Genomic DNA, 10,052 nt, shown 5'->3' on the forward strand with positions numbered 1-10,052 from the left:
GAACACAGTTTGCTAGGTCCACACAGTTCCTACACAACTCCTTCATTTTGTGTCATGCAGGGCGGCCCGCAAGAATTAAATAAGGAGAAGACAATGATGACGACACACCAAACACGAAATGACTACACCTGTTCATTTTCACGTCTGCGAGACGGCTTCAGATTAAGTACATAGTTTATGACATCCCAGCATTGCCATCAGTCTACATGTTTCCACAAACTGGTGCGTGGGGCTTCAACTGATTGCTCTCGCTTCCTGATTTGCCCTCGCCTAAGCCGCTTGGCTTAGTCTAAAGCTACTAGCAACTCTATCACAGCAGTGCAAGCATTCTTTCTTGATGCCAGACAGTCGTGAGCTCTCTTGAGGTTGAAGCAATACTTTTTTGCAGACTAGTTGGTTCATACTTGAAAAATTGAATTGCTGCACAAACTTGAAGAAAAAAACAAGAGAGACAGTCAAGAGCACAGGAACTGCGCTCTTTCCTGTCTCTCTTGTTTTTTTTCTTCAAGTTTGTGCAGCAATTCAGTTTCTCTTGAGGTGCTGCTACGATCACCACAACACCACCAGTCCGAGGGTTCAATCTCAAGCTCCTTGAGCTCGGGCAATAGACTCTGAACTTTGGTTCATCACTGTAAAGTCGTTCTGGTGTCATCCGTTCACCTCACAGTTGACCATGTGTGCTCATGTTGTTCTAGCCCTTGCACCTCAAGCTGCTGTGGTTGTTTGCATTGTTCTCTCCCGTGCCGGTGGTCAACCCCATGATCGCCCTAATGATGCACTGATGATGCACACTACCAACAGCGTACATCGACTGCAACAACTTCTTACATTTAAGGGGCTGGCTCATTGTATACCTACTGACCTACGGCATCGCATGAAATCCTGATGTCCGGTTTCGCCGCATCATCGAACAACGTACTCCTGCGAGACTTTACGCTACAGCACCTTCAAACGCAGGTGCCCATGATTTTGAATTCTAACAACGTCATCATCATTCAAACTGGGGTGTGCGGCTCAGTTGGCCAATACACATTTAGATGGCGGTTTTCCCTCTGTGGCTACACTTCGTTTTCAAGAAATCTTCAACTGAATGAAAGAGCTACCCATGACAGCAATACGCGTCACCTCTCTGCCGATGAATATCTCGCCCGATAAATATAACCATGTTACAGCTGAAATCAGTGCACTTCAAACAATTCAGCAACGACCTTTATTGTAATCTCACAGACTCAGCATTATCTGCTGCGGCTTCCCTCCAACTAGTTCCGATATTTTTCGCTGTTGTCACTGACATTAGAGGTTGCGTGCAAACAACTGTGCCCAGCCTTGTACGTACGAGGAAAACAAACTTAGCGGACATTCATGGCGGCAGCCGTTACCGGGTTCAGGCACAATCACCACTTTCACGTTACCGATGTAAACTATTCCTAAACAAGATCTATACGTGTCAAACGTACGCCCAATTTTTTCATACGCTTGCACGGTCTGGGACCCACCCACAAAGGTAAATATTGATGCATTGGAATGCATACATAAACGTGCCATTCAGTCTGTGACTTTGCTAGAATTTTTGCTGAATTTGCTGAAATTTGCTGAATTTTGCTAGACCAGATGGTCTAGCAAAATTGTTAGTGCACTTGGTTGACCGTCACTGTCTTCAAGGCGTTAATATATCAGGCAATGTCTTTTCTACAACCTAACAAAGGACAAAACTGGGATCAATAAAAATTATTGCATCAAGCCACCAATATATACCTCATGACGTCGGGACCATCCCTTGAAAATAAGCGAATATCTCTGCCGAACAACAACCTGTGCAAATACTTTTTTATAAAACAATACACGGATGAAATAGTCTTCCGAAAAGTATTGTGACCACCCCTGACACAGCGTTTCTTTCACGTTTAAAGTAGTACATGGGCACACGGTGATATTGTAAGCTGTGATACAAATTTTTTATTTGTTCTTACTTTTGTTTTGTGCTGTGCATTATATTCTCACTGACGTATATGTACTTTGAATTTGTAAACCCTCCAACATTGCGCTGTAGGTTCAAGAATAAAAATAAATAAATAAATAAATAAATAAATATAAAAAAGACTGGTGGAGAAATACTGGTTATGAAATCAGCGTTTTGCCTCTTTCTTTGTCTGAGCGATACCATCCTCCCGACTTCACCACTCTCCCCGGGGTCGACGGATCAGTTATCCTCATTTACAATCAAAAGTTGGTGGCTCTTGACTTTAGCCTCTATTGCATCTTTTCCTGGCCGTTTGTCATCACGAACGTGCGCCAACCAATAATTGGAGCCGACTTCCTATGCAACTACAAGCTTATCATCAGCATGTGGCGTAGCGAAATCATGAAACACGAGACACGGTTAGATAGCTAAGGTGTTCCTTGTCACACTTTCCCTCACCTGGTTCTCCAGGCAGAGTTAACTGTTCCCGACCATTGGCCAAGTGTTATTGCCGAGTCTCCGAATTTCTAAGGACCAACCTCCTTTTGGTCGTCGGTCACCTAGAGCATGACATATCACATCTGTAAGAAAGACACTCCTGTGTTGCCCGTGCTCTTTTCCTTCTACCAGATTGTCACGCTGGTGCTAAAATGAACTTCAGCATATTCTTCATCTTAGTTTCACTCGCCCCTCCTCCAGCCTTTGGGTCTCACTACTCGAAATGGTGCCTAAGAGAGTGGTGATTGGCGCCCATGCTGTGATTATCGGCCTCTTAACAAAGGTGCTATCCCGGATCGGTACCCGATCCGCACATTCAGGGTTTCCCTTCAGCTCTGCGAAGATGCACCATTTTTAGCAAGATAGATTTCGTTAAAGCCTATCACTCAAAATCTTTCGAACCCGCAGATATTCTGGAGGCCACCATTATATCACCCCCTGGCCGGTCGGTTCAAATGTCTGCGCATACTATTTTGAATTCGCAACGTGTCGCAAACATTTTAAGGCTTTGTCGACCAGGTGTTACGTTGCTTGACCTGCTGCTTTCCTTGTGTATACAACATAGTCGCCTTCAGTGCCTGTACTGAACCTCAAAAGCTCCATCAACGTTAAGTCCTCCAGGGCTTAAGCAAGATCGTTCTTGTTGTTTACGACGACTTAAGAGAAACAAGGCAATTGCACTTCCTCGGCCGCCACGTCAACGCAGATGGCATTCGTCCACTTTCTACTCATAAAACTGCCTATCTTCAGTTTCCTTAGCCATGCGCCCCCAAGCAGCAGGGAAATGTTTTTGTCTCGCGAACTTTTATCGCAGCTTTGGGCCTTGCTGCACCGACATACTGCCGCCTCCTAAAAGGCTCCTCAAGAAAGTGAAGACACTGAGCTCTCCCAGTGCTCTGGAACAGTACAAGTGAGCGTGCATTTATACGCACTATAGAAGCCACTGCTGGCGATAAACTGATCGCTGACCCTCAATGCGGCACGCTAACACCTGTCAGGGTAGACAAATCTTACAATACCGTCGGCGCAGTTTTGCAACAGGCCGTTACTGCTGCTCGGCAGCCGACCGCCTTCTTTTCGAAGAACGTTGCTTCTCCCGATAGCTGGTACAGGACCTTCAGATGAGAGCTACTCCCTTTTACGGGGCTGTGAAGCACTTTCAACATTTTCTCGGGGGACGCATCTTTGACAATGGTACGCATAGTGAACTACCAACACCTCCTTTAACGTCCATTAGAGCGTCTTACACACCTCCCGAGTTAACACATCTCGCCTAATCTCGGTACACTGAACAGACAATTGCACGTGAGTGTAAAAGCCAATGCCGCTTCCAATGGGCTTTCCCGTACTGCTATTCATGACACGCACATGGATGAACGAGCGTCTGCTTCGGAGTCATAGCTCTCACTAAGAAGTACGAGAAACTCCAACAGCTCCAGAAGCTTGGCCTATACCTCGTCCTTGCTAATGTTTGGTGCCTGCCTGCGGCGTGCCCCTTGTTTCCGATACGTCGACTGGACGTCCACGCACCTAAGAATCTGTGCCAATCCTTCAGGCCGTCCTCGATACCCTGCATTCTTTGGGTCACCCTGGCATTTGTCTCACAAAGCGACTTATCACTGCTCGTTATGTGTGGCCGAGCAGTAGATTTTCATCGTTGGTCATGCGCATGCCTCTAGTACAACAGTCTAAAGTGCAGCGACACACTCTCAATTTTCTTGACACGCTCTCTTCCCTAGACGCTCGCTTCAGCCACCTAGACGACGGCGATGTTGGGCCTCTTCATCCATGCAGGAGCCAGCACTACTCAGGATGACCTGAAGTGATGCATCTCCAGAACATACTGTGAAGACTGAGCATTCGTCTCTCGGTGGATTAACCGCTACGTTATTTCTTTCTCTGCTAATATTTGGGATTTTGAATGCCTTCTACCGAAAACTAGGAAACCGCAAGTAGACATGGAGGAGCCCTAATGACGAAAATAAGAAAGAAATAGACTTTATGATGAGTGCACACCCAGGCATCGTGCAGGATGTGGAAGTGGTTGGCAAGGTACAATGCAGTGATCATCGAATGGTATGGTCTCGAATTCGCCTAGACTTGGGGAAGGAACGACAGAAACTGATACGCAAGAAGCCAATCAATGAGCTAGCACTGAGAGGGAAAGTACAGGAATTCAGAGTCTCGCTTCAGAACAGGAACTCGGCTCTTAATGAGGAAACCAACCTTAGCGTAGATACAATAAATGATAATCTGACGAGTATCATTACGGAGTGTACAGTGGAAGTTAAAGGCAGGGTAGTTATACAGGACACTAGCAAGCTTTCCTGGGAAACAAAGAATCTCACTAGGAAGCGTCAAATTTTGAAAGTCTCAAGTACAATAGACAAAATAAAACTGGCAGAGCTTTTGAAGTTGAATAATAGGCAGAAGGTATGCGATGTAAGAAGGTACAACATGAACAGAATTGAACACGCTCTGAAAAACGGAGGATGCGTCAGAGCAGTGAAAAGGAAACTTCGGATAGGCAAAAGTCGGATGTATGCACTAAAAGACAAAGAACGCAAAATAACTACCAGTATGAATACGATAGTTAAAATAGCGGAGGAGAAATCTGTACAGTAGCCGGCACAACCACGACCGTAATACTTTAAGAACTAGCAGTAACCCTGATGACACCCCACCAGTAATAATAGAAGGAGTCATAAAAGCTTTGGAGAGCATGCAAAGAGGCAAAGCTGCTGGTCAGGATCAGGTAACATCAGAACTGCTGAAAGATGGAGGACAGATTGTGTTAGAAAAACTAGCCACCCTGATTACAAGGTGTCTCCTGACGGGAAGAGTACCAGAGTCTTGGAAGAACGCTAACATCATCGTATTACACAAGAAAGAAGATGACAAGGACATGAAGAATTACAGGCCGATCAGCTCGCTGTCTGTAGTATACAAGCTATTTACAAAGGTAATTGCTAACAGAGTAAAGGAAACATTAGAATTCCATCAACCAAAGGAACAAGCAGGATTTTGAACAGGCTACTCAACAATCGACCACATTCATACTATTAATCAGGTTATAGAGAAATGCTCAAAATATAACCAAGCACTATACATAGCCTTCATAGATTACGAGAAGGCGTTTGATTCAGTAGAAATATCAGCCGTTATGCAGACACTGCGGAATCAGGGCGTCAATGAAGTATATAAAGATATCCTGGAAGAAATCTACAGGGATCAACTGCTACCATAGTGCTTCATAAAGAAAGAAACAGAATACCAATCGAGAAGGGTGTAAGGCAGGGGGACACAATCTCCCCAATGTTATTAACCGCATACTTACAGGAGGCTTTCAGAAGCCTAGAATGGGAACAGTTAGGGATAAGAGCTAATGAATAGTACCTTAGTAACCTGCGCTTCGCCGATGTCATTGCATTGCTGAGTAACTCAGGGGATGAATTGCAACTCATGATTACGGGGTTAGACAAGGAAAGCAGAAAGGTTGGTCTTAAAATAATCTGCAGACAACGAAAGTAATGTACAACAACCTCGGAAAAGAGTAGCGCTTCGAGATAGGTAATAGTCACTTAAAGTTGTAAAAGACTATGTCTACTTAGGGCAGGTAATAACCGCGAAGCCGAATCACGAGATTTAAGTAACTAGAGGAATTAGATTGGGCTGTAGCACACTTGACAAGCACTCTCAATTTATGACAGGTAGATTGCCACTATCCCTCAAGAGGAAGGTATATAACAGCAGTATCTTGCCGGTACTTAGCTACGGAGCAGAAACCTGGAGACTTACAAAGGGGGTTCAGCGAAAATTAAGGACAACCCAACGAGCAATGGAAAGAAAAATGGTAGGTGTAACCTTAAGAGACAAGAGGAGAGTAGAGTGGATTAGGGAACAAACGGGGGTCAAGGATATCATAGCTGAAATCAAAAAGAAGAGATGGACATGGGCCAGGCATGTTGCGCGTAGACAGAATGGTCATTAAGGGTAACTAACTGAATTCTCAAAGAAGGCAAGCGGGTTAGGGGGAGACAGAAGGTTAGGTGGGCAGATGAGATTAAGAAGTTTGCGGGTATAAATTGGCAGCAGGAAGCACAGGACCGGGTTAACTGGCGGAAAATGGGAGAGGCCATTGTCCTGCATTGGACGTAGGAAGGCTGATGATGATAAGGTGATGTTCCTTCCTCAATTGCAACAGACAGAGGTCACCAGTTCTACTCAGCATTGTTCGTAAATCAATCTCGGATTCTCGGTGGGAAACATGAAAACTACTTTGTGCCACTCCATTATCAACGGAATCATCACACGTTTTCTTCGCTAACTGAAGGTATCGCTATTGGTTTGCACTCTTTCTTCATGATGCGCTGAATGCATTCTTTTTGTTATGTTTGACATTTGCGCATTTCCTGTGGACTTCGTAAACAATGCCGAGCTGATATTTGGCACCACTATTTGACTTCATGCTGATTTCTTACGTTGGTTACCAGCCGTGCCAGCAGACATTTCCGTCTACGCGTATTATTTATGCAGTGCAATGCGTACCGTGCTTCTGCTCTAACCACGACTTGCATCGCCTAATGCGCATGTCAGCGGTAACCTACGTCACTGCGCTAACATTTTTGTGAGACATGTTGCCTTTCAGCCCTCGACGAGAACAGCAGTCGACGAGAACACTGTGTGCGTCCTACAAGAACGGGGCGCTAAGCGCCAAGTGCTCTTTGAGGAACGCGTTGCCAAGTGCGCTGCACCAGAACGCAAGAAGGGAGCGCCAAGTGCGTGTTCCTCGCAGCGCCAAGTGTTCTGCGAGAAACGCGCACCAGCAAAAACCAGCGTGCCAGTGATACGTGGTCCCCGTCGCACACGAACAAATTGACACGCAGTCAGCGTTTCAGAAGATGTGCGTACAGGAACGAGAGATATAAAATAATGCCTCCACCTCCCCGAAGAGAATTGTGAGGAAATGCGACTGCATTTCTAGCGCCAAAAGGGAGTACCGTTGACGTCAGACCATCGCCTTCACTGACTTCTGCCATCCCCGTGAGTGGCGCATTGCCAGCGAATGGTCGAGACAGAGGCATGAGCAGACGGGAGAGTGGGGGGCAGAGAGAAGCGAGAATGAAAGGAAAGAGAACGGGTAACGAAGCACTGCATCCACCCTCTCCTACATAACCTCGCACCACATGCTCTGGTTGCTAGGGGTGAAGATAAGCACGCGTGCCCACATATGTTGCTATGGGAGAGGGAGTGAGAGCGGAGAGATAACAACTGGCGGTGCGCGAACACAACCGTGGACACTGCTGAATGCCTGGCATAGCCCGTCGAAGAAACGCCTTTGCATATAAAAGCACTTCGCGCGTGCACTCGGAGCTCTCTCTTTCTCTCTCTCTGGCCCTCGCTTGGCATTCTCAAGTCTGATGTAAAAGCCTGTCTGCAAGCCTAGTTTGGTCCCACCTATAAATATATCAATAAAGTTTATGTTCTACGCAAAGACCCTCGCAAGAGGTTTAGGGGCGAAACTCCTTATATCGGCACCCGTTCGTCCCCCGTAGTATGTAACAAGTATAACATTTTGACCTCCAAGGTGGTGCCGGTGAGAGACTTCTTCTGTGCGTTGTTGAACAAAAAATATAGTGTTAAATGTACATGTCAATGGCTGCTTATTGGCAATGAGAGACAGGAGCATTCGGCTTTTAGTTAACGCGCAGGTAGCGATCACCATTAGCAGCCATTGGCATGTACATTGAGCACTATCTGACAAGAAAGGGTTGCTACGTTATACTCGCTGGGTGTAACCTCCTTCGCTTTAGAAAGGTTTAGCGAGCGTTCGGCCGCAGTGCCATGAATACAGTGAACTAGTATATACCATGAACTCGAGGTGGTTAAAGGTGGGAAGTGGACCCGAAGCGCAAGCCGTAAGAAAGTGTGTGTGTGTGCCACCTCTCGTTTAGTCCTTGAAATGTCCGCTGGATGGCGGTGCTTCTATATGGGGAATATATGATGAAAAGATGCGAGATGGTGGTACTTAGAGTGTTGAATAGATGGACGAACGGACACGTAGACAGATGCATGGATGGACGCATGAACGGACGCAGGGGCGGCTGCATGGACGAACGCAGGGACGTACGCACGAACAGAAGCACGCACGGACGGGCTGATGGACGCATGGACGGTCACACTGACGGACGCATGGACGGATGGAAGCAAGAACGAATGGACGGACGAATTCTTCGCCCAACTCTCCATCATTCACTCCATGGATATGCTGCCATTTTTCCTTCTTAGGCGCCTGTGTGAAAGTGCGTGTTCTGCTCCTCGCTTACATCACTCTGGCCCCCCTTACATACTTGCGACATTCTCGCAATGCTCCCTAGATGGTTAATAATTTTTCATCATGAATGATGATGATTGTGATTATGAGGATATATGGTCTTTAATGGTGCAGGTGTCAAGTTCTTGACTGCAGGTGTCAAGTGATGGCTTAAACACGCCATGAACAATGTTGAGGGAAAAGCAATGGTGAGTTATTGAAGTAATATGAACAGAATATGAACAATGATAGTGTTGCACGGCTGTAAAGGGGCCTACAATTTCGCGCCCTGAAAAAGGTTGAAACAAAAAAGTATTAAATTATGGCAGTAACGTGAAACGCCTGGAGGTGGAATAACTGACAATGTTTGTGGAGAGGGCCATCACAGCCACGAACTCTATACAAGATCAACCTAAGAATCACCTTGAAATGAGGGGTGAAAACTGTGGACATCTTTTGAAAACCTAAAAAGTGATTGAATTTTAAAAAGCGGATCCCCACTGATGAGCATCACAAGGTGCACTGGGAGCTGTTGTCGGTTGGGTAGTAAAACGTGATTCTTTCTAAAGGCATCTAACTCGTTGCTCTAAACAAGGATGTTGAGAACTGTAAATGGTTCTCCACATCTCTTGCACAATAGTGGATAGCTGGCAGACAAAAGATACTACTGGGTAGAGTATGCGTGTCGTGGTTTTAGCCTTGTAAGTGTTACTTCTGTGTGTCAAGATTTTGATAGTGGCGGCCAATTACCACGTGATGGCTTAATAGCGTGAAGTGTATTGTCTGTGTTTCTATCGCACGTGCTCTTCCAACAGCCCCTGATTTTTTGCTTTACAGAAGATTCTAAGTGAAGCGCAGCGATTGCTGTTGTTGCTATGAAAGTGATGTCGTTGGCGAATGCATCCAGCCTGTTCACCAAAACCTTTTTTTTGTATCTCACGGTGCCCTAGAACCAAACAGGCATCAACATGCTGTTCTGATGTGTATAGAGTGCATAAAAGTGAGTGAAGCGACACTAGGATGGGGCTTTTGCACTTTTTAGAGTTTTCAGGGCTTTTACCACACTTAGAAAATCTGTGTATGTTACTGCCTGTTGGCAGTTTCATCTGTTTGATGTGTTTTATGACCGCCAGTATTGCATAAGGTTCTCTTGTGAAAATACTTCCATCGGATTGGAGAACGCCGGCCTCTGAAAAAGATTGGCCTACAGCTGCATATGTCACAAAAGTCTTGGACTTTGAGGCATGGATAAACAACTCAGGGCGGGTGTGCTTATGTTGT

This window comes from Rhipicephalus microplus, chromosome 8 (genome assembly GCF_043290135.1).
Source record: "Rhipicephalus microplus isolate Deutch F79 chromosome 8, USDA_Rmic, whole genome shotgun sequence".
Lineage (NCBI taxonomy): Eukaryota > Metazoa > Arthropoda > Arachnida > Ixodida > Ixodidae > Rhipicephalus > Rhipicephalus microplus.